The sequence below is a fragment of the Oncorhynchus masou genome, chromosome 16, assembly GCF_036934945.1.
Source record: "Oncorhynchus masou masou isolate Uvic2021 chromosome 16, UVic_Omas_1.1, whole genome shotgun sequence".
NCBI lineage: Eukaryota > Metazoa > Chordata > Actinopteri > Salmoniformes > Salmonidae > Oncorhynchus > Oncorhynchus masou.
The window spans coordinates 28838585-28846084 of NC_088227.1; positions in this window are offsets into that span (position 1 = coordinate 28838585).

Genomic DNA, 7500 nt, shown 5'->3' on the forward strand with positions numbered 1-7500 from the left:
TCCTCTCCTCTCCCCCTCTCCTCTCCTCTCCCCAACTTTCCTCCCTCTCCCCTCCCCCTCTCCTCTCCTCTCCTCTCCTCTCCTCTCCTCTCCTCTCCCCCTCTCCTCTCCTCTCCCCCTCCCCCTTTCCTCTCCTCTCCCCTCCCCCTCCCCTCTCCTCTCCTCTCCCCTCCCCCATCCTCTCCCTCTCCTCTCCCCCTCTCCTCTCCCCCTCCCCCTTTTCCTCTCCTCTCCTCTCCCCTCCCCCCTCTCCTCTCCTCTCCCTCTCCCTCTCCCCTCCCCCCTCTCCCTCTCCTCTCCTCTCCCCCTCCCCCCCCTCTCCTCTCCTCTCCTCTCCTCTCCTCTCCCTCTCCTCCCTCTCCTCTCCCTCTCCCCAACTTTCCTCTCCTCTCCCCTCCCCTCTCCCTCTCCTCTCCTCTCCCCCTCTCCTCTCCTCTCCCCTCCCCCCTTTCCTCTCCCTCTCCCCTCCCCCTCTCTCCTCTCCTCTCCTCTCCCCTCCCCCCATCCTCTCCTCTCCCCTCCCCCCTCTCCTCTCCTCTCCCTCCCTCTCCCTCCCCTCCCCCTCTCCTCTCCTCTCCTCTCCTCTCCCCCTCTCCTCTCTCCTCTCCCCAACTTTCCTCTCCTCTCCCCTCCCCCCTCTCCTCTCCTCTCTCCCTCTCCTCTCCTCTCCTCTCCCCCTCTCCCTCTCCTCTCCCCTCCCCCCCTTCCTCTCCTCTCCCCTCCCCCCTCTCCTCTCCTCTCCTCTCCCCTCCCCCATCCTCTCCTCTCCTCTCCCCCTCTCCCTCTCCCCTCCCCCTTTCCTCTCCTCTCCTCTCCCCTCCCCCTCTCCTCTCCTCTCCTCTCCCTCTCCCCTCCCCCCTCCCTCTCCTCTCCCTCTCCCCTCCCCCCTCTCCCTCTCCCCTCTCCTCTCCTCTCCCTCACCTCTCCTCTCCTCCCTCTCCTCTCCTCTCCCCAACTTTCCTCTCCTCTCCCCTCCCCCTCTCCCTCTCCTCTCCCTCTCCCTCTCCCCCTCTCCCCTCCCTCCCCCTCTCCCTCTCCCTCTCCCTCCTCTCCTCTCCCCCTCCCCCTCTCCTCTCCTCTCCTCTCCCCCTCCCCCCATCCTCTCCCTCCCCCTCCCCCTTTCCTCTCCTCTCCCCTCCCCCCATCCTCTCCTCTCCTCTCCCCCTCTCCTCTCCTCTCCGCATCCCCCCTCTCCATTACAACAGCATGTAATTCCATGACAGCATGTTCTTGTGAAGTATATTTGTTTTATCTAAATGAGAATAACCTGGACAAATAAAGCTTGACCAAGATCCTGAACAGCCAGGGAAAAACTATACTGTGGTTACTGTAGGTTCTCTGTGTATGTGAGTTACTGTCAGAAGGCTTCTTCTTACTGCCTTGGATCAATGGTGAACATAGCCAGACCACAGCATGTCTGTATCTTGGCCCGCCAGATGACTATCCTCCTTCCTAAGTGCCAAAACTCAGGCACTTGGAGGAATTATAAAGACAACTGCTGTGTGTGTGTGTGTGTGTGTGTGTGTGTGTGTGTGTGTGTGTGTGTGTGTGTGTGTGTGTGTGTGTGTGTGTGTGTGTGTGTGTGTGTGTGTGTGTGTGTGTGTGTGTGTGTGTGGTGTACGGTACCAGTCAAATGTTTGGACACACCTACACATTCCAGGGTTTTTCTTTATTTTTACTATTTTCTGCATTGTAGAATAATGGTGAAGACATTAAAACTATGAAATAACACATATGGAATCACATAGTAACCAAAAAAGTGTAAAACAAATCAAAATATTTGAGATTCTTCAAAGTAGCCACCCTTTGCCTTGATGACAGCTTTGCACACTCTTGGCATTCTCTCAACCAGCTTCATGAGGTAGTCACCTGGAATGCATTTCAATTAACAGGTGTGCCTTGTTCAAAGATCATTTGTGGAATTTATTTCCTTAATGCGTTTGACCCAATCAATTGTGTTGTGACAAGGTAGGGGTGGAATACAGAAGATAGCCCTATTTGGTAAAAGAACAAGTCCATATTATGGCAAGAACAGCTCAAATAAGCTAAAAGAAACAACAGTCCATCATTACTTTAAGACATGAAGGTCAGTCAATACAGAAAATGTCAAACTTTGAAAGTTCCTTCAAGTGCATTTGCAAAAACCATCAAGCGCTATGATGAAACTGGCTCTCATGAGGACCGCCACAGGAAAGGAAAACCCAGGGTTACCTCTGCTGCAGAGGATAAGTTCATTATAGTTACCAGTGTTAAGTCCTTCGTTGGAATGAGACCAAAGCATGGAAAGTATACATTTTTCTTTCTTTGATGAACACCAAAAAACAACAAAAGATAAACAAATGTAAAGTTCTGCAGGGCTATACAGCTACTGTGCAAAAACAAGATCCCACAAACTCAGGTGGAAGACAGGCTGCCTAAGTATAATTCCAATCAGAGACAATGATAGACAGTTGCTGTCATGTCTTGTTATGTCTGTTCCTGTCCTTTCTCTTCACTCTGTCTCTCTCTGCTGGTCTTTTTAGGTTACCTTCTCTGTCTCTCATTCTTCAGCTGTTCTACATTTCCCCTAACTAGCTCATTCACTCTTTCCCCACCTGTTCTCTCTTCCCCCTCTGATTAGGTCTCTATTTCTCTCTCTGTTCCTGCTACTTTCAGTGTCTGATTCTTGTTTGTGTTTTTGATACCAGAAGCAAGCTGTCGTCCCGTTTGCTTCCACCTTGTCCTATCCTGTCGGAGTCTGCCTGGCAGGTGCATCCTGCATTATACTACGTTCTTTTGTTCCATTGACTACGTTGGAAGAGGATTTATGCCATTCCTGTTTTTTTATTAAAGAACTCTGTTTTCTGTTAAAACCGCTTTTGGGTCTTCACTCAAGTACATAACAGTTGCCTCTGATTGGGAACCATACCCGGCCAACAAAGAAATAGAAAACTAGAATGCCCACCCAAATCACACCCTGACCTAACCAAATAGAGAAATAAACAAGCTCTCTAAGGTCAGGGCGTGACAACCAGCCTCAGAAAGTACAACCCAAATGAATGTTTCACAGAGTTCAAGTAACAGACACATCTCAACATCAACTGTTCAAAGAAGACTGCGTGAATCCTGTCTTCATGGTCAAATTACTGCAAAGAAACCACTACTAAAAGACATCAATAAGAAGAATAGACTTGCTTGGATGAAGAAACACGAACAATGTACAATAGACGGGTGGAAATCTGTCCTTTGGTCTGATGAGTCCAAATTTGAGATTTTTGGTTCCAATCGCCATGTCTTTGTGAGATGCAGAGTAGGTGAACGGATGATATCTGCATGTGTGGTTCCATCATGAAGCATGGAGGTGTTATGGTGTGGGGGTGCTTTGCTGGTGACACTGTTGGTGATTTATTTAGAATTCAAGGCACACTTAACCAGCATGGCTGTCACAGCATTCTGCAGCAATACGCCAAACCATCTGGTTTGCGCTTAGTGGGACTATCATTTGTTTTTCAACGGGACAATGACCCAACACACCTCCAGGCTGTGTAAAGGATATTTGACCAAGAAGGAGAGTGATGGATTGCTGCATCAGATGACCTGGCCTTCACAATCACCCAACCTCAACCCAATTGAGATGGATTGGGATGAGTTGGACCGCAGACTGAAGGAAAAGCACCCAACAAGTGCTCAGCATATGTGGGAACTCCTTCAAGTATGTTGGAAAAGCATTCCAGGTGAAAAACTATATATTGATTTGTTTAACACTTATTATAATACATAATACCATATCTGTTATTTCATAGTTTCGATAACTTCACTATTATTCTACAATGTGGAAAACTTCTTGAATGAGTAGATGTGTCCAAACTTGTGACTGGTACAATCCATCATGTCTTAAAGTCATGATGGACAGTCGTTTCTCTTTGCTTATTTTAGCTGTTCAAGTCCATAATATGGACTTGGTCTTTTATTAAATAGGTCTCTCTTCTGTATACCACCCCTACCTTCTCACAATACAACTGATTGGCTCAAACGCATTAAGAAAGAAAGCAATTCCACAAATGAACTTTTAACAAGGCACTCCTGTTAATTGAAATGCATTCCAGGTGACTACCTCATGAAGCTAGTTGAGAGAATTCAAAGAGTGTGCGAAGCTGTCAACAAGTCAAAGGGTGGCTACTTTGAAGAATCTAAAATCTAAATATTTTAATTTGTTTAACACTTTTTTGGTTACTACATGATTCCATATGTGTTATTTCATAGTTTTGATGTCTTCACTAATATTCTACAATGTCAAAAACTCCTTGAATGAGTAGATGTGTCCAAACTTTTGACTGGTACTGTATGTGTGTGTGTGTGCGTAAGCTTGCATGTTGTGAGTGCTTTGTGTGTGTGTGTGTGTGTGTGTGTGTGTGTGTGTGTGTGTGTGTGTGTGTGTGTGTGTGTGTGTGTGTGTGTGCGTGCATGCGTGCGTGCGTGCGTGTGTGCATATCTGTGTGCTGATGAGTCATTGAGAAGGGGTTGATCTGGAACAGGAGTGAAAACCCACAGGGATGTGCTCCATTAAGCAGGAAGGAACTTCACAGAGATGAATATAAACGTTATTAACATTATAAATGTTCAACATGTTTTTCCAGACACTTAACCTTTCTCTTTGCTTCCTGGATGGATTGTCTATATTATCTGTTTTGTTCCAGCGTCCATTTTAGATATTAATTATACATGTCTTTTAAAAGGGAACCCTTCCAAACTTTAAATGGGGACTTCTATAAACCCAGAGAATGAGTGAGTGTCTTGTGTTCTGGCGATGGGTTGTAGCTGTTCAGTGTTCCTTGTCTGGTGGATTGGTGGCCATCTGGCTTGGGACAGTAAACCAACCCTGAAGAAAGGAAATGCAGATAAGATATCATCCACAGGAGGCAGCTGAGGTGATGACGGCTCATAGTAATGGCTGGAATGGAGTGAATGGAATGGTATCAAGTAATAGGAAACAATGTGTTTGATGCAATTCCATTTACTTCATTGCAGCCATTTCTATGAGCCCGTCCTCCCCAATTAAGGTGCAACCAGACGCCTGTGATATCATCATATGATTGATGTTGTTTTGGGGGATTGTACAGTTTAGTAGATTCCCATGGGATTTCCATGCTGTGCTGTCATGGTAATACTATGTTCCTACCATAGGCATTGAGTGTGTGTGTGTGTGTGTGTGTGTGTGTGTGTGTGTGTGTGTGTGTGTGTGTGTGTGTGTGTGTGTGTGTGTGTGTGTGTGTGTGTGTGTGTGTGTGTGTGTGTGTGTGTGTGTGTGTGTGTGTGTGTGTGTGTGTGTGTGTGTGTGTGTGTGTGTGTGTGTGCCATTCTCCATGTGACCTATTTGTCTATCGTACAGAGTGCTCCCTGGCTCAGCTGGAGTTTCCATGCCAACGCAGCCAGTGGCGAGTCGCTAGAAGAGTACCCAGCTCTCTCTCCCGAGCATTACACAAGAGAAAGCAGTGTGTGTGTGTGTGTGTGTGTGTGTGCGTGCGTGTGCAGCTCTCCGACAAGCTCTAGGTGACAGATGTAGACATTATTCATTACTAATCACTGTATGCTGTTGGGTCAACTGACTGAGTGAGACAGACAGACACAATGATATATATACAGTATGCACACTGTGTTTGTGTTTCAAGTGAATGTAACAAGGCACCATGGACAATACATTCTGTACACCCTTACAAGAAAGGGTTACAAAAGGGATCTGCGGCTGTCCCCATAGGAGAACCCTTCTTGGTTCCAGGTAGAACTCTCTGTGTAAAGGGTTCTACATGGAACTCAACGTGGAACTCAACGTGGAACCAAAAGGGTTCTACCTTCAAAGTTCTTCCTATTAAGACAGCCGAAGAACCCTTTTTGGTTCTAAATAGCATTTTCTTTCAGAAGAGTGTAGTCGACAAGACAGATGTAGAAGACATTTGCAGTGTATTATTGCTGCAGCTGGTAGTCTACAATCAGTAATCCCTTCTATACATCCAATATAATCTCTTTGAATGTTATGTAGAAACCCTGTCTCACACACTCATTGAAGCAGACCATTAGACTCATTCATGGGAGTGAAAAGCTGAAGTCATGCATTCATATGAGCTGTGGGGAAGTCATGCATCTGGGAGCAGGGAAGTATAAGAATAACTTGTGGTTAAAAGCAGAACTGTACTTAAAACTCTGTAATGAGGGTGTGTAAAAGGGCAGCTGTGCATGGTGATCTGGTAAAACAACTTTCCACTACATGTGAGAGTGAGAGGGGGAGGTAGCAAGAGATGGGGAGAGAGAGAGATGGGGGAGGAAGGAAGAGAGAGAGAGTGGGGGTGTGAGAGAGAAAGGGAGATTGTAGAATCCCAAACAGATGCTGTATGTGTGTGTGACTAATTTGGCAGCACTGAGACTTCTATCAGACCACAACCAATCTGTGCGGCTCAAGGTGACCCTCGGGATCTCAGACCTGTGTGTGTGTGTGTGTGTGTGTGTGTGTGTGTGTGTGTGTGTGTGTGTGTGTGTGTGTGTGTGTGTGTGTGTGTGTGTGTGTGTGTGTGTGTGTGTGTGTGTGTGTGTGTGTGTGTGTGTGTGAACATGTGTGTGTGTGTGTGTGTGAACATGTGTGTGCGTTCGTTCGTAAGTGTGTTTATGTAAGTCTCAAATCTCAGTTGCCGATATACCCAGAAGCCTGTGGGATGTATTTAACTGGGTATCTTTCTGCTTGGTTAAACCGATATGGAGGATGCCTATAGGGAATTTGTTTTCATCACATTTCACATCAGTTAATTTGGAGGATAGAAGGAGAGGATGCTACTATATTGAGATGCAGCCAAGGAAAATGCCTCTATCATACATAGCACGCACCACTCAATCACACACACACACACACATGCACACGCACACGCACACGCACACGCACACACACACACACACACACACACACACACACACACACACACACACACACACACGTTATAATCCCAGTGGTGATTAATGGCGTTCTCTAGTGCTCCCCCAACACAGCGAGGTTGCACTCTGATCAATGACAAACAACTAGCTGACACAGATATCACACTGGTGCTTCACATATGGTGGGTACCCTACTTCACGTGTAGTGCACTTCTTTTGAATAGAGCCAGATCCAGGGCTTGCAATGACAACTCATCAGACTCGAGGCCAGGGCAGGTTCTTACTAAGTAGAAGCTAACTTTGCTAATAAAGTGAAACCTCTGCAGAATGAAGGTCATACAGGATTTTAATATGCTCTGTTACTCTTTTTGTCAGGCTCCAGTAGAATCTCTAATAACCTCTAACATTTTTAATATGTCTATTCTTTCTACTGAAGGACCTTGTACTCACCAAGTCTCCAGTTTTACCTTAACCTTAACCTTTTTTTAAAATGTTTAAAATGTCCTCGCATCTCTGAAGTTTTGTTAGTTTACTATTCTTGTGAGGACTTTTGGTAATCAAGAATATGGTAAAACAGGTACACACACACTCTCTGCAGCAGGG